The sequence below is a fragment of the Pteronotus mesoamericanus genome, unplaced genomic scaffold (assembly GCF_021234165.1).
Source record: "Pteronotus mesoamericanus isolate MK-2021 breed Mesoamerican mustached bat unplaced genomic scaffold, CSHL_Meso_final contig_347, whole genome shotgun sequence".
Classification (NCBI taxonomy): Eukaryota; Metazoa; Chordata; class Mammalia; order Chiroptera; family Mormoopidae; genus Pteronotus; species Pteronotus mesoamericanus.
In genome coordinates, this window is record NW_026555137.1 from 6,671,226 (window position 1) to 6,689,275 (window position 18,050).

Below are 18,050 nucleotides of genomic sequence, written 5' to 3' on the forward strand. Positions count from 1 at the left end.
GAGCCTAGCATCCAGAGAGTTCCAGCTGTGCATTGATTATGTGACCAAATGAACTGGTACACGCTCTCTCCAACAAATCACGCCCACAACACATAGACAGATTGAGCGATTTCTCAAGAATTTCTTATATGCGAATGAAAAGTTATCAAATTCAATGTCATGAGCAATCATAGCAGTCTGGAGTTCATCTTCACCTCTTTTTAAATATAGTCTATATAGCAAAGTTCCCAAAAATATTTTGCCAGATTTCCACCACCTCAATCTTAAAACCCAGGCATGCTATAAGAAAAATGTAATCCATATGTCAGTGATTCAGTTTTACCGGGTTCATCAAAATTCTGTTTTTGTATTAAATGTCAAAATGCCTTTCATGTCTTCATTTATGAGCCCTTTAAAGTTGTTATTTTTAAATTAAAATCTACAAAGGCATTGGTAATTTTGTTCCAAGTATCAGCTTCTGGGAGAGTTCATTTTTTTTTTTTTTTTTTACTCCTGGGAAAATACCTATTTTCAGATATAGACTTTTAAAGTTTATTTAAAATACTCAAAATTGTCCTAGTCTTCATTTTAAATGCACTAATGAATGCCACTGTCTGTGTGTCCAGGGAGATGAGGAGCCCAGCGTGTGACCCACCAGTCCTTTGAAGGAAAGCCTGCTATCTCTGTTCTCTCCTTCCACCTCCACTCTGTGCTTTGGTGGAAAAAAAATAGTGAGATTGCCATTTATGACCTATTTGTAAGAGGGGAAAAAAGCACCTATTTTATTCTCCATGGTTCTGTGTCGTTCACATTTCTCTACATCGATATTCTATACGCTCCTCTTGCTCCTGACCCCCAAACTTCATCAAGTTTTCTTCCTGTCTTCTTTCTTCTGTTATTGTTTGACCTTTTCACTATGATATTTAAACAATGATAACAATGTAAAGGCCTTCTCCATAGCTCACATTTCTATGGTAAGCTAATTATAATTTGAATTAAAATAGAATATATATCATAAAGCAGAGCACTAGCTAAAAAGGAAAATATCTAAAAGCCAAGGTTGTGTACTTGTAAAAACTCTGCATTTTAAATAAGAAAATCTGAAACGAAGAAAAAGGAAATCAGAATACCAGGATAAAGTCTGTGACCTTAGACAAATCAAACTCCGATCTCTAATTTTTTCAATCTGTAACATGACGACAATGAAGCCTATACTACCCATCACAGACTTACTGTGACTATCAAAAGAGTAATACAACATTTCATAAACTACAAGTAAGACTCATATAATTAACTATCTGGTATCCACCATTACCTGCGCTTTGTTTGATTCAAATGTAACTGTGTACACTTGCTTTCTTCTCCGTTTCCGCTTCTGAGTGGCTGCCCCTAATCACTGCAGACACTGCGGGAAGTCAGTTTCCACGACTCCGAGGCTCCCAGAGTCGGGCCTGTGTGCCTGTTCCCCCAAGTTCACGCTCTTTCTCTTAGAGCCAAGGGTGCTAACTCCACGTCAACTGCTGAGCACTGGACAATAGTCTGCCTCCTGGTAAAGAAAATACCATCCACGTGGCACCGACCCTTTTACATTCAACGTGTCAGCATGTTCATCCCTCCAGGAATGGCGCTTATGGGCTTGAACTGAGACATGTCTTATTTCCAATGTTCTGGCATGGAGACCAGTGACACAGCTAGTGACCCTCCGGCTGGGACTAGGAGGCGGCTCTCAGAGCTGAGCGCCAGCTCGTGCACACCCATTGCGAGGTTAACCATGTTTTCTAGTAAACAACGTCCGCTTCCATAATAACACACTAAAGCAGAACACATTCTTTTTGTCTCTTATAGGACGCAAGGAAAACACAGGCTATCACCATAGCTAGGCCCCTGCTCCAGAAATAAGACAAGAGCGATGCAGATCGCGCACCCAAATTAGCCCTGCACGGAGGAGGAGTGGTGTCCTGTGCGCCACCGAGGAGCTGACCCGCGAGCTAATTTGAATTTTAAGCAGCATCAAGCTTTTGCTCAGTCCATCCCACCTGCCAGTACAGACTAGCATAACAAGGTAATTACTTCCTCTTATTTCAACGTGCCAGACACCCAAGTAGGACTTCCATGGAAGGTGAATGGAGCCCCTGTATTAAATGCAATTCTAATAGATCTAAGGCCAGGTGTTGCTGGCATCTTGGTATGTTTTTCAGAGAAATGGTGGCAGATGCTGCACAAACCCTACAAAAAGGCAGAACCTCAGTGCATGGTAATTTCAGAAACATACCCAGGGAAAACTTTGCAGGAAGAAAGGTGAAGTTGTATACCATTCATTCATGTACAAGCGCCTCCTGGGTTTAAAAAACAAAACAAAACAAAAAAACCCCACAAGGTTGAAATCCAAGGTTATTTTATGAAGGAAAATAGCAACGCTCTATGCTCGTGCTACAAAGCTATCATTTATTTGGTCCATCAAAATGCTAAAGATTTTAGACATAAAGTCTTTTAAAAGGCATGCCCCAGATTTGGCCTTTACCCCAGCAGGGCATGGCTCCTCACAAAAAGGAGCATAATTATTTAAATCCTACAAATATACTTGGTTAAGATAATTAACACCAATATAGCACAGAAGACCTAGAAAACAGAGAACTCTGGTTGTGTGTGTGTCTGTGTGTGTATGTGTGCGTGCACGCACACGCGCGTGCACCCTCACATATTTGCTGTCTGAACAGTTGTGTGCATATGTTTGTCTGACTGGGTTCGACCTTTCACATTCATGATAAGAATTAGACTAGAATATTTAACGGTGCCTACCTTTAAAATTCATCTCATGAAAGAATAGCCCCTTCCCAGTCTGATTTCCAATAAGATCTGTATCACTTAGACATGGCTTATGGGATCTGAGGGGAAAAAAATCCCATATTGCAGCAGGTCCTTGAATGACATCATTTTGTTCTAATGTTGACGAGATGCAATAGAAACTTGACTTTCGTTTAAGTCACTTACAGTTGCAGAACCTATCCATGATATTAAGTGAGGACTTACTGGAAGACAAAGAGAATGCAGGGATGGTCCCCCATTGACTGCTTCTATGCAATGCCAAGTCCCTTACTCCATGGCTGCCTCCCCTAGCGATAGGTTTCCACACCCACCCGTTGGCGATTGGACGTCTGCTCAAAGATCTGGTCTGGAGTGCGAAGGACAGGTTAGAGGAAGGAGCCGCACAGAAAGGCCACTGTTAGCCAGCATCTGCTCAGCGTGTGTTCCCTGCACCTCAGGGCCAAGGCTTACGAACACAGTAGAGACAGCGTGAGGCCCTGAGCAGGGTGTGAGAGGCTGAGTCAGGCATCAGGACTCGGTTCAAATCCCAGACCGGACATGTCCTGCTTCCAGGACCCCAAGCCGTTTCACCCACTTTATTGATTTCACTCTATGCCACTGTCTTGTCCAGAAACTGATTTTGATGAAGCAAATGGTATTTTGAATGGCCCAACTACTCCTGACCTTGAATCCAGATATTCAAAAGCTATCGTCTGAGAAATAATGTTTACAAGATGTTTCCCATCAAGCGTAAGGAAGAACCACGCAGACACCAGAGGCATTGTTGTCAGGCGTCAAGCGCCGGAGGTGCTGGAGCGAGGGGCGGGACAGCCCTCTCTCTGCATCTTAGCTGCACTGTGATTTCCCGGGAGCACTTAACTGAGTGTGTTCTGCGGGCTCTGTGTCCCCCTCGGTGAAGTGAGGAAATGCCCCTCCCTCTCAGCGTTTGGAAATGTAATACAGATCCTATTGCTCTGTCTAAAACTTCCAGGGGCTTCCTGTCCGCTGCTGAAAAATGGGCAAAGGAAAGACCAGGGGCTGCAAGTTCATACAGACTTGACCTCTTAGTCACGCTTCCCCTCCTTACTGGCTTGCCTGCTGCTTCTAGAACACTCTAGGCATGGTCCTTTCTCAGCGTCACTGGACACCTTCCTTTTGCACGTCCCCACACATGGCTGTGGCTGCTCCCTCCAAGCCTTTGCTCCAATGCCACCTGCTCGGACAGCTTTCTGCTCATCGTAGAGAATGACCGCACCTCTCTGCTCCTCTGCTTTCTCTCCACAGCACTTACCATCTTCATCTAATAGAATAACTGTGTTGATTAATTGTGTTTCTTGTCTTAACTCCTTTCACCGGAATAAAAACTTCAAGAGGGCAGGGATTGTATCGGTTTCACTCCCTGTGGTATCTCTGCAGCACAGTCTGGCACTAGGGACGCTCTAAGGGATCAGGTAGCACGTTATCTGTAAAGCACTGAGCACAGAGCCTGGCACACAGTAAGAACATAATGGATGGCAGCTATTAGTTCTTGCAGGCGTCTGACCACGGGTAAGATTACAATCTCTGGAGCTGCAAGTGACTACGTGCTGCTCTGGGCCACTCAACCAGTGCAGCCCACACCTGGTTGTCTCCACAGGACACATCTGTGGGTCCTGCCCACACCGGCCCCTGCACCTGTAAGCAAGTGGGATGACATCTGCCCTCTGGGGGAGAAAGAAGCCACAGAAAGCTCTGTTTGCCACTGCCTTTGCCATTAGAGACCAAGTCTCCACAGCAACATTTGATAAGATTAGAAATAGGCAAAGCCATAGCATCTCAGGTCTGATTTCTCTGCTTACTGGAGGCACCCTTCAGCTGTGGCACTCAAGCAGCCCACCGGAGAAGGTTTCAGCTACAACCTTTCATCGCTGGGTTCATGTTCAGCAGCAGGGAAGGAAAACATGGTCAGACTTTCCTGGGGAAATCTGAGGATCGGCTTTACCCATTGGGGCAAGTCATTCTTTTTATCAGGGTAGGAAAAAACAAAACAAAACAGGGAAGGAGACCGTGTAAGTCTCCTGTCCATTAACTGGGCAGAATCACTTCAGCTAGAAGGTTAATAATTATACCAGTAATTAACACTTCCCCGATTTTCATACTCTAGTCCCACAGTCGTGGGATTTCGGCTTTGGTCCTGGAGTCACGGAAAGAGGAGAGCAGAAAGGCAGTGCGTGGGGCTGGCTGTGGAGACAGGGCTGGGTACCAGGAGGTGACTCTGGGTTTCTCATCACCTTCCAATGAGGTGCAACAACACTTTAGCAGTGGGCACTCAAGCTTTTTTGAGCCATCTATCTCAGCCACCCCCCGCCCCTTCATGCTGCATACAGTGTATTTGGTGTCACTGTTTATTAAAGATAACTAATGCCCTAAGTCTTTATTTACTCCTGTTTATTGCTATTTTAGCAGGAGTCACTGGAGAGCAGCTATGCTTATGGTCCACTCGGGTTCTTTAATCACTGTTAGTAGGTAAAATCATCTGTGACAACTAATCCAAAAAGCAGATTATATTTATTTTGGCTACAGTGGCTTGCAATTCGTTAAAATCAACAAAGCCTTTTCATTAGCCCCCTGCTGATGTCCTAAAAACAGACATTTCAAGGGTCTCAAAGCAGCGAGCTGCACGTATGCAGCCAAGCTAATTGTGACAGATTCTCAGCGCCATTCTTAATGCAAAATCTGATTAAATGAACAAACAAGAAACAGAACCCCCCCACCCCCCCGCTTCTGCACAAAGGCTTAATTAACATGCCTAAACTCCAAACTCAAAATCGCCCGCTGCAAAGCTTCCCAAACATGGAAGCAAAAACAAACACAGAGACTGTGTCATTAGTTAAGCAAGACTTACCAGAAACGGGGACTTTAAAAAAAATTAATAATGTGGGAAAGGATCAGAAATCAGAACCACAGTGCCTATTTCTAGGCAGTTCTGCATGGGCGTCCTGGCCCCCCAAAGCTGGGTGGTGATTAACTGGACAGTTGGTAGAGGCAGCAAACCTACTGAGCGGAGGATTTATTCCAGGCATCGCCAGAGATTAGAAACAGTCGCAGCCTGTTTAAGGACGTCTTTCCATCAAACGCCACGTGTTCTCCGTCTCCCACCCTCGCCACCGAGACCACGCGCCAGCTGTGTTTTCCAGGCCTGTTTCTTTTACTCGCTACCATCCAGTTGTCCCCGGCAAAGAAGAAGGGTCTCTTTAACGCTGAATTGGATTGTAGGGCTCTGTGTCAGAAACCGGGGCTTTGCAGGAAAGATGAACACAGCGGTGACTCAGCCATCACGGTGCTGCCAGGCAGCAGCCATAATTAATGAACGTATCAAAAGGTCTACGCAAGGAGCAAAGAAGGTAGACAATGATTTATGTTTACCTAAAGGGAAGATTATTTAGCTTTGCAAGAGCTTTCAGGATGAGGCACCCCAGAAATATTTAGATATGAGGTGGTACCTCTCAAGCCTGGAGAGAAATTCAAAAAAAGGGCAAGCTGGTCCCGAAATGAAGGGCGGGGGCACACCCAGGGAAAGATGTGCTTTTCCCCTCATTCCCTCCCCCCATAGATCTGATGGCAAAGCCTCTGTGATTTGTGTGTTCCCAAGACTGTAGTGGAATTACTTGTTTGCACCCCCAGCATGATTCTGAATGTTGTCAAAGATGATTACCCGATGAGACTTCATGCAAGTCTCTGCCCCAACATGTGGATTTCCACTAGTTGAAAAGGGAAGCCGAAAGCAGCCCTTGAGAAGAATGACTCACTTGGGTCTTAAAGTCACAAGAAACGAGTGCCCCAGTCTGTCTCCAAGACAGAGGGTCCCGTTCATCAACATGAAGACCTCTGTCCAGCAGTCCCTGTGGCCAGGCCTTCAGCTGCCTCCGGTTCATGCTGTCGGTGGGAGCAGAGGGTAAAACCCGGCCTGGGAGGAGAACCCACATACAAACCTTCTTTCCCATCAGAGTTTGTCCGCGGGGAAAAGTGGGCACCATCTGATACCCAAGGTATCGTTTTGGCTCTCCATAATTAAAACTATTGTTGCCACGGCAATCCAAAGAGTGTTATGAATACATACAAGGCTAATGGCATAGCGGGCACGCATGCGTGTGCACGTGTGTGTGGTGGCTGCAGTTGATAGCCCTGGGCTGGGTTCATGTAGGGCGGGGCAGAAGTGTTTGGACAAATAGCAGAGCCACACCAGGTCCGGTGAGAAAATCTAAAACTCAGCTCTGTACCCAAGATACAGCGTCCAATGGTTCCTTGGTCCTCAGGCTGCCTCATTCAGTCGCTGATAAAAGTGTACTGTCTTCCTTATTTATATTTGCATCCCCAGCACACCCCGAAGCTTCCGGATTTCCTGCTCTATCTTCTACCACCATCTTGAGGATTATACTCAAATTTCCAGCTCATGGCAACAGGTCCTCTCTAAGCCACCTTATCAGCCAGGGGAGCCACAAGCAGTCGGCCTGCAGGGAAACAAAGCATCCACTGGTTCTGCGACTTAAACAGGAGGGCGAAACAGCGGTGATTACTGTTGTCAAACAAAACATGTGGAGACAAGCAAGGGGCCCGCAGGAGCCGTTCAACTTCCCACCTCCTAAGGTTACTCCCGAAGGAAAGAGCGCACACCCTCAGGTTTTGTTCTGGGTTGAGTCGTTTCTCTCTCTCTCTTTTTTTTAAAGCAAGTTCTTTCTTTTTCTGGTTTGTTCAAAAATAGGCTTGCTGTTCTATGTTCATGATCTGCTCAAGACAAATGGTCGGAGCCAAGCAGGAGGGAAAGGCCACACACACAGCGCCACACCTGCGGGAACAGCCCGGGACCCGGCACCCCTCGGCTGGCGGGCAGCATCGTGAGGGGACCAGTGCCTCCCAGCCTTCCTGGACCTCAGGCAGCACTAGGGGCACTTGGTGACATTGGCAGTGCCAGCTCCTGCCCTGGGGACTCTGCTTCTGCAGGTCTGGGGATATGTGGGGAACGCCAGGACAGATGAACATGGACAGGCGCTCTGAGAGGCACGTCCCGGGTTCATAACTGAGGAAAAAACTAAATGCAGACGCAGAGCCTGGAGGAGGCAGCACATTTATGGTGTGGTCTATTCTGCTACACAGCCAACGGCGTCAACCTAGCCAGCTTCCTCCTAGAAACACTGGGAACACCTACGGCAAAAGAAGTCCTGTGGCTCTGACACACCTCGATCCCAGTTTCCACACAGGGTGGTGATGTCTGTTTGGCGGAGGAGAGGAAGCCCTTCTTTCTACTGGGCTTTTCATTATATTTTTCAACTAAAAATAATAGGAGAGAAGCTAACAATTTAAAACTCAGGAAAATGAAGTAGTTGTTTTTTTTTTTTTTTTTTTTTCTTTTTTGGTGTAAGTGAGACATTGCACTTGTAGAAACAGTTTAGAGGCCTGAAAAAAATAATGTATAATGTTTCACTTAATGCTGGGGCTGGTAGCTCAGGATGTGGAAAGAAGCATATAATACTTCCCCTGAGGGGCCTGTAGGCAGCGGAGGAGGTGACAGGAAAGCCTGGGGGACTGAGGCAGAGAAGGGGGCTTTCATCTGCCCAGACGAGAAGCCGGACGCCTGCAGAATCCTGGATGCAACACGCTGTCCCGAGCCTGCTAGCATTCCTGCAAGAAGAATCGCTCAGCGCAGGCCTGGTCACTTCATCTCACGGACACTCTGTCCTACTGGAATACAGTTTCTTGGGGGATTAGTGTCTGGAGAGAAACTCCCAAATAAGCTTTCACTAAATGACTGGACACTTAGCTATGGCAAGTGCTTCCTTTTAATTCCAAACGCCACGCCAGCCGCGGCCCAACAGTTCTGTATGCTGAGAACAAAGTCAAATACTGCTCCAGAAATTGTACAGACACCCTCTCTTTATAAGTATAGGAACAGTGCACATACATCCTTCAAAGGCTCCATTTTTCTCTTTTGTAGCAAAACAGCAAGAGGCTCTGGGGGACGGCGCTGGGGGGCAGTGTTCCTTTTCGCTTAGAATCCACCTGCTCATCACCTGTGAGTCGCAGCAGCAGACTACAAGGGGGGCAGCTCAGAGAAGGCGCCTCCCGGCCATGAGGGGCAGGGGTTAAGCAGAAATGAAGAGGAAGCAGTTTCGTGGCCCGATGGGGCTCTGCGCAGTGACCAGTGAGACGCCCCTCCAAGGACGGGCTCCAGGGACCCCGCGGCGGCAGTGAGAGACCAGAGGCAACTTGAAACGGGCTGCGCTGGACCTGTGGGGTGGGGAGAAATGACCCCCGAAGGTAACACAGCCCCAGGGCCAGCGCTACTGGGGAGGTTCCTTGCCCCGCCTCCAGGCTGGGAGGCGGAGCTCGATGGGCCCCGGACGTCAAGCTGCTTTCAGGACTACGGAAGCTGCCCACTGCTCAGTCCACCAGCGCCACGGTGGGTGCGGGCACGGTGCAGTGCGGCTACCAGGTGCCAAGGGGGGCACCGGTGTCAAGTGGGACACGGCAGACCCTGACTATTCCTCCTGGTCTCCTTGAACCCAAGAGAAGTCGGTGCAGACAACTGAAAGGGTATTAAAGGCTCAGAAAAACTGTAACTAAGGCGTTGTTAAGGGAAAAGATTTAATCCAGTTCCAATCTTTAGCTGAGAAAGAATTCAGGCCCGTGAGAGATTTCAGTGGAACGAGCATGAAGAATTCTTTTCCAGCTACTGAAAAGTCAAGGAAAGGAAAAGGACCCGAACCAGCCTCATCAAGAAGAAAGTCTTGAATGTGAGGGATTGGTGCCGAATGGTGGCTGGAAACCCCATCCTTCACACTGTCATTAACTGCAGACCACGTGCGTTGATCCCATAGTGCTGAGGGCTCCTCCACATGAAGCCTGCAGGTGGCTTTGAATTAGCGCGCGATCGACTCCTCTTTCACCACTGGATCTTTCCCGGGTGCACTGTGGGACACCGATTACACTGTGGCCTGACCCCCCTTCATTTTCCATCCATCTCTCCCCTTTCCCCCGGTGTCTCCGCCCAAAGATAGTGCCCCCTTTTTTCCTGGCCCTTCTCATTCATCCCACCCCTTCATTTTGATAACAAGGCAAAAGGAAAAAGGAGTTTCTCTCAATGTTACTTCTCAATACTTACAATCATTTGAAATTCAACACCCAACTCCTTCGCCCTCTTCACATCAAGGCTACTGTGGCCCAACTGAAACATTTCTCCTCTCTCCTAAGTCTCCATGGCCCTGGACATTTTTGGTGACTTTGCCATGCATGTGGGGATCCTCAGCCTGCCTCTTCTGTTTGGATCCTCTAGCCTCTGCAACAGTGGCTGTCCCCCAAGTTACTCAATTACATGACAGATTACGTATCTCAAGACTTGAAGCTCTGGTCTCCTGTAGCAATGACCCAAAAAGCCATCAACAGATAACTGCGAAAATGAAATGGGATATATACCTACCATGGATTATTATTCTGCCTTAAAAAGGAGAACAATTCTGATACATGCTACAACGTGGATGAACTTTGAGAGCATTATATTGAGTAAAATCAGCCAGACAATATAATGTGATTCCACTTATGGGAGGTACCTAGCATAGTCAAAGTCACAGGGTCAGAAAGCAAAGTGGCAGATGCTAGGGACTCAGGGGAGAGGGAAGTGGGGGGTTATTGTTTAACGGATACAGAATGCCAGCTTGAGATGTTGCAGGAGTTCTAGGGATGGGCAGCGGTGCTGATGGTTGCACAGCAGTGTGAACATGCTTGATGCCCTGAAATGTACACTTAGACATGGTTCGAACAATAGGGAACACAACGATCACTGGTCTCCCAAGTCTGCATGTGAATGTTCAAGTCACACTTGAGTCAGGACTGCTTGTACTTAGTTTGAGAAGCAGCAGAGGTTGGGCTCTGCCAACAACTGGCAGTGAAAAGTTGTCACTTAAATTTATGTTTCTTCCTTTATTCACTCACTCAAGAGATACTTATTGGGCAACTACTCTATGACCAGTTCTCAAAGACACTAGTCCTAGAACTCGCAACCTAGAAAAAGGACAGTCAAGAAGTACCTATAGGTCCCACAAAGATGAAAAAAGATATAAGAGTCAACTGCTTGGAAACAGGTAATGAAGACCTTACCTAGTGGGTGGTAGAGAAGGAAGGTTTGAGGACATGATTTTAAGTTGAGACCTAGAATTTGAATGGGAGTTGAGAACAGGAGAATGTTCCAGATGGGGAGAGCTGCAGGTGCAGGTGAGAAGGAATGCAAGGCTTAGGGAATGCAGAGCAGTTTGGCTGGGTTGGAGTTGGGGGAGAGAACGGAGGCATGAGAAGAAGCCAAAAGGCAGGCAGCATAGACTGCAGTTGGCCCGAGAGATGACGCTGAGCATTTAGACTTTTTCCCTAAATATCAAATAAGGATATTGAACCAGATCTCCAGGTTTACAACGCTACTCACCTGCAAAGATGCCAAGTCTGTGATCCATTTCCTTGCCTGTTATGCCATCCCTCCTCCCAACGTCATCACAGTAACTCTGCCTGATTCCCCCCACTCCAGGGGACCCCTCCAGAACCCCCCAAACACACGCCACGTCACTCTTACCTCACTCAAATGATTAGGTGCCACCCGGGGTCCTTGGGTTTCTCCCCTCTCTGAGCCCGGGGCCCACGCCCCCACCACTGCCCTCACTTCACGGACATGTGCCAAGTTCATTACGTAACCTCCGCTCTGACTCACAGCCCCTGGAGCACCCTTCTCTGACTCACTCTCTCAAGGACCCTTCTCTCTCCCCCGCGCCGAGCATCTGTCTTCGTGCCCCTTTCTGCTGCAGATACCCTCCGGCCTCCTCTGACCCCCTAGTGCTCTCTGGGCACTAAAGTCAAGGGGAGGGGTGAACTTGGCTCATTTTCGGTTCTTTCTGTGCCGTTCCCCTTGGCCCTCTGCCATCTATGCGTCCCTTGCGCGTTCCCGGGCTCACTTCCTTCTGAGAGTAATGTAGAATTACGCTCTCCTCAAGCTCCGAACCCCTTATTTTGGGGAAATGGTTTTCCATTCTATTTGTTTTGTGAGCATCCTCATCTGTCGTCCAGCCTTCCCTTTGCTGTTGTCCGGGGGTGTGATTCCATAGACGGCCTGGGTCTTCTAGCCCTTTTCAGGGAGGATGGACCTTCACCGTCTTATAGGCCTAAGAACTGCCCAGAAGTATAAGACATGTTTCTTGTCCTTCTGGATAGATCTATCTAGTTGGGAATGTGCAGGCCTATGTTACTATAATACTTTGTTGTTTCAGGATGAGTCCCAAGCGGCACCAGTGCATATTTCAACACGCAGGTTTCTTCTACCTGGAGAGGTCAGGGGAGGCTGCAGGAAGGGGGTGAAAGTGAGGCTGAGCCTTCAAGGGTTAGTGGGGTTCCAGCAGGCACGACAAGGAGTTACAGCAGGAATCTCAGGCAGAAGGAACTGCACGTGTGAAATGCACGGGTGGAACACAAGAGATAGCCTACTGGTTATGCTTTCTTTTTTTTGATATATAATTGACATATAACATTATACTGTGGACCCTTGGACAATGTGGGGATTAGGAGCACTGAACCCCTGCAAAATCAAAAGTCTATGTATAACCTTTAACTCCCTAATAACCTGCTATTGACTGAAAGCCTTACGGATAACATAAACAGCCAATTAACACACTTCCTGTATGTTATGTGTATTATCTACTATAGTCTATAATAAAGTCAGCTAGAGGAAAGAAAACGTTAAGAAAATCATCAGGAAGGAAAATTACACTGACAATACGACACTGGACTTATTGATACTGCACGTTTACGTTGGCTATCTTAGGCTGAGCAGCTCAAACTGTGGATTGAAAAAAATCACGTATATGTGGACCCACACAGTTCAAACCTGTGCTGCCCAAGGGTCAGCCGTATTAGCTTGAGGAACACAACAGAAGGGTTTGCTAGGCGTGTATATTGTGAAACATGGTTATGCTTTTGAAAGCATGATGGTGTGGTCGGGCTAGAAGTGCAAGAGGGGACAATGCTGTGGAGATTTTTGCGCCAAGGGAGCCGAGAAGGACCTCATTATGGGTGAAAGGAAGTTATTCTGTAGCGGTGCACAGGGAGGCCTGAATGCTGAGAGGCTGAAGGCCAAGTTCACTTAGGAGGCGCCTGTCACCATCCGGTCCCAATGTAACCAGAGGAACGCACATGGATAGGAAAGGTGGCATGTACAGACTTCCTAATCTTCCGGCAAGAATCCCTGTCCCCTTTGTCCCATCCCTAATGCTTCGGGGGAGGGGCATTTCTTATCCTTATTGATTTATTATTTATCTTATTTCATCCCAGTCTCACAGGTGTTTTCCCTTCACTTAAAATTTCTTCTCATTGACCATAAAAGTCATACCTATTCTTTGTGAAAATTTTGAAAAATGCAGGAAAATAGCTCCCCTGATACTAAAAATGCTGTCTCTGGACCCGCATGGCCTCTCCTTCTCTGCTCTGTAAAACGAGGGACTTTTCAGAGACGTCAAGTCCCTCTGATGTGCCAGCTCCCTCAGCGGGAACCTCCCAGTCCCGAGCAGCCTCAGCCTTAAGGAGGGGCTCAGGTGGCACCTGGACTAAGGACACCCTACTAAGGACAGTTTCCTAGAGCCAAGTCAGAGAAGCAACCTTCTAGTCCTGGTAGTTGTATTGAGGTGTAATAGTCTGAAAACAGGTTAATAAGTCAGGGTGTTCTTTCTTAGGAAACGAGCTAAACATCTACCGAGGACCAAGGGTGGCGGCGCATTACCACTAAGAGAATAAAGCGGTGAATGCCTCTATTAACATGAAAAGAACCTCTTAGAAATACCTGCTGTCACACTCCTGGGACCTTGGACAGGTGTGAACACATGCACTCGCACACATGCACACCCTCGTATTAACAAATAGAGTCTGATCACACATTGCAAAACGTTTTTCAACTCCTCCACGTGTGATGGTATAAATTCACTTCATTGGCAATGACAGTTTTTAGAGATCAAATTGTTTTCTTCCCACTTACTTTAAAGTAACATCCCAATTAATTTGCCTGTCATGGACCTGAACAAAAAGGAGCAAGAGAGTTAACAGCCCCCACACAACATGGGAATTTAGGCTGACACTAACACAGCAAAATCAGAACCCGTGCTGAGGCTGAACACCCGCATTTCAGAACCAGGACAGCGGCAGCACATCCTGTCTGAGGTCAGAGGAGGGATTTCAGACATCGTTTGCTCAAGCCTATCTGCATCTCCTGGGCACACCGTGGTGGCCCCAGGTGCCAAGAAACATTCTCAAGCCATCCCCAAACACTCACCTTGCAGGTAAGGCACACTTGCGAGCTCAAGGACCGCATGAGCACTTTTCCTTGCTTAACTGGCACTTATATTTGCCCCAAGAAAGAAGAATTTTTTTTCCAGGATGTCTGTATAGTGAAGAAAAAGCTCAAAATGTTGGTCCCTCTTACCTAGCAATAAGCCGTCTGCTAATTCTCAGTCATAAATAAATAGCATTGACAAAGACGTTAAAGATGGAGACAATAGAAACAGTCAGGAAGGGCAGAAAAAAGATTGCCATTACATTTTGTCTCAGGTTGCAAAAAAAAAGAAAGAAAGAAAAAAGAAAAATAAAGGTAAGGCATTAAAATACCAAGGGTGTGAAAATAGACCTGAACAATTTTTTTAAAGGGACACCGCTCCCAGACTTCATAAGATGAGTGTCTTAAAGGTTTCATTGATTAGTTGATAAGTTTGCTGGTGAATGATGAGCCGATTAGTCAGAAAGGTTTGAATTAGTTACCAGAGCTCTGCCTCCCATGAATAAAATGCGGGGAGCATTCTCTCTCCCACCCTCTGTGACAGATGATATCTGTTTTCTCCTGTGAGTTTGAATTTAGGAGCCACTGAAGCTCAGCAACAGTATATTCTGGCTCAAATGAGCTGAAAATTGCATTCAATTTGAATTTCAAAAATGGAGGGGAAGAAGGGGGAAAAAAGAAAACCTCAGCGCCCATCAAGTATCCACACTTTCCAGCTACTTCCTGCGACTTGGTTGCATTTCGCCAGGCTAGGGACCTGAAACCAGGATGTGCTGGAGGGGAAAGAGCATCGCTGGATTCCTGCCCAGTCTGAGTTTAAAAATAAACGTTTAATAGTCAGGATCAAAGCAAACTTCTCTTTTACGCGCATGCATAATGCAGAATGCGACCCACCGAAGAAATAGATTTATCTTTTGCAAATTCAAATCGGCCAGCTTTTTTTTTTTTATTATATACTTTGGAGGAGATAAAGGTGAAGGTGTTTTCCCTGGGAAATTCTAGAAAAGCAAATACTTTCCTAAATTAAAATGAATTCCTCTTCAGCTCACTTAAGACCCTCATTCCTTGTGGCTTGACCGCCCCCACCCCCCATATTGCAAAGCAGATGTGTTCGTTCTTGAAAAGTTGAGTCAGTGGACATTGATTTTTTTCAAGTCAAATCATATTTTAAATGCTCCAAGAGAGTTGGTTATTTAAAGGAATCTTGTGATACATTATTTTATAAAGCCTGGCTATTTGTAGAGCGCGAGTGCCTGCCCCTCACGCAGCGGCAGGGAAAGCAGGAGTCGGAGGCGCACCCCAGCTTTCCGACAGCCGGCGCACCTGCCGCTCCTAGGCAGCGCAGACTGAACTATCGCCCATAATTAAAACTAAACCGATGCCATGCAAAACAACAGATGATATCCCAGAATCGTGTGACTGAATGATTTTTGGCCAGAGCCCCATTTTATGATAGTTTGAGCTCAAGGAGCAGAGAGAACACCACACTCATTTCAATCTGCTTCACAGGGAAACATAAGTCTCCCATTGCCTAAATTATTCTCAATTTGCAAGTAAAGCAACGTGGGTGCCATGAAAAAGGTAATTCAACTTCGAAAGTGCCATTTCCCACACAGAGGCAGCAATCTGCTGAGCACGTTCAGAAAACCCGACTTTCTCCAGCGGGTTCGGTTCCAAGTGGCGCCAAGGGGCAACATCTCCAGTGCCCCGTACATGGGTTTCCCGTGCACCCCCCGAGAGCCAAGCTCTGCGGCAGGGGCTGGGGGTCCAAAGGGACCATGTACTCTGCCTCGGAAGAGCCAACCAAAGGTTTGTCCTCTTTGCTGAACGGAGAGCAGCCTCGAAAGTCACATGGAGGCACAGCCGCTCTCCGCTGAAAGAACATCCCACGCTGCGATCCTTGCACGACCACCAGCACACAGGTCCAAGGATCCGTGGGCGGGCAGGCCCTGACCTCCAGGGGGCCAACTGAGCCGCCGACGGTGCCCTAGAGATGCAGGATTACATGACCTTTTCCTTCAAAACTGAAGTGAAGGAGGCCTCACACCCAGATACCCTTGGGCAGAGCTGAGAGCAAACCAAAAACTTTTCTAAGTTCACAGAAGGTAGAGTTAGGAAGAGAAGGCTTCCCAGTGGAAGCACAGGCCACCACAGAAAGAAAGTTAATATCTGACTTCTTGTGCATCACCGAAAGATAAGAATTAAGCAGCAGCCTGAGCATGACAACCGTGGCTTAATGGTCAACACCGTGAATCAGCAGAAACAAGGGCAAACCCTTTCCATAGGAGCTGCACGTAATTGTAACACACACTCAGGAGAGTCCAATTTGTCGCAATATCCCATAAAATAAGACATGTTCAAAGCACGGGAAAGGATAGCTTTGCATTTTAAAAGACAAAAGGAGGGAAACACGGAGCCTAAGAACGTTTCTAATGAAACACCTGCCGGAACCACAGTGGCAGCCAGCGGCGCCAAGGGGGCGCCAAGCCCTCCAGTGGGCGGAGCGTCACTGTCTCCTACTCTCATGGGGCAAGGCTTACCTTTCACACTGCAACAATGTTAGCGTAGGACTTTTTCCCTTACATCTTCATAATTTAATAGTGTTTCATCGATGAACCAGTAAATTGGTCAGCTCTATTCATTTACATGACGTGAGCAAGGATCCAACCCAAAAGGAAAAATAAAGAAACAAAAAAAATGTGAGGTCAATTTCTGTGGCTGCTGCATTTAATAAAGTTTCCCAGGCAATAGAGTTAAGCACACATTAATAGCTATAACTTAGTCCTCTCTGCCTTTAGCAAGTCTTTGATTTTCCTATATATACACTCAGAGCTGTATTAACACTCAAACTAACCTGCAGCCCTCATTTCTTATTTTAAGTTTTCTTCCTTCTTAGCTTTATTACATTTATTCTTCTTCTGCTCCTCTCTTATGTATAGCGAATGCTCTGGTTAAGATTTCAAAGCATTTTCCATTATAACAGTCATTTATAACTTTCAGTAAAAAAAATTCTTCTACCACAGGGACTGAGGACTTTCTACTTATTTCCCATCAGTCTCAAGATATATGAATTTCTTCAAATAGGAGGGTTTTGTTTCTTTTTTCTCTGAGCCTCAGAAAAAAAGGGAGCAGGAAGAGAAAAAAGAAGAGGTTTCCTGATTGGAAAAACTTGAAGTTTCCATTATAAATAACTCCATGGTGGGTTATTAACCAAACATGCACTGCAAAAGGCTATTTTAGGAAGAACAACTATCGGAGGAAGCGGTTAGGCTGAACCTCACGAAATTGCCAATCTTCCACCAATCTTGACCTATGAAAAAGCCAATTCCATATGGTTTAACTAAATACTACTGATGGCATTACCCTCTTCTAAAAGGACACCTTCAGAGCAACTAAGCACCCCCTCAGCTATCCCAGGAGTTCATTCGGAGCTGCCCCTGTAGCCTGGAGAAGGGAGAAGAGAAAAGGGACAGTTACAGCGTCCTTGGCAATTTGCTTGGGGCACATTCTGGTACAGTTTTTTAAGTAAAAGATGGGAGGATACTCAGTAATAGGGCGGCAGCAGGCCATTCCCTGTCACACCCCTTGCGGCATGAATGTGGAAACTGTGGACGCTGGGGAGTGAGCCCGTCACAGAGACGCCTCAGTTGTGATGAGAAGACTCTCAGAAGAGTGAGTGCTACATTGTATTTCCCAGGGACACCCTTCCAACCACAGCATCCCCCCTGTTCTTTAAAGAATGAAGTTAAAAGTAAAATGCCTGACAATGAAACAAGATTGAGGTTTCAACTCCAACTTCACCCTCACAGACCCCACAACTACAAAAAGCAACTGGAATCAAACTTTGATCATTTGCTTTAATGCTAAAGAGAAAGCACTTGAGGACAAGACACCGAAGAGATGATGTTAAAATACATTCTGGCCCAGAGTGAGCTGA

General features: G+C 46.6%; 1 protein-coding gene across 3 annotated transcripts in view; it reads right to left on the minus strand.

Moving 5' to 3' along the window:
- The window catches only part of ESRRG (estrogen related receptor gamma), a 464,808-nt gene that overhangs the window by 330,384 nt on the left and 116,374 nt on the right, over positions 1–18,050 (minus strand). The gene's annotated exons all lie outside the window — the stretch shown is intronic.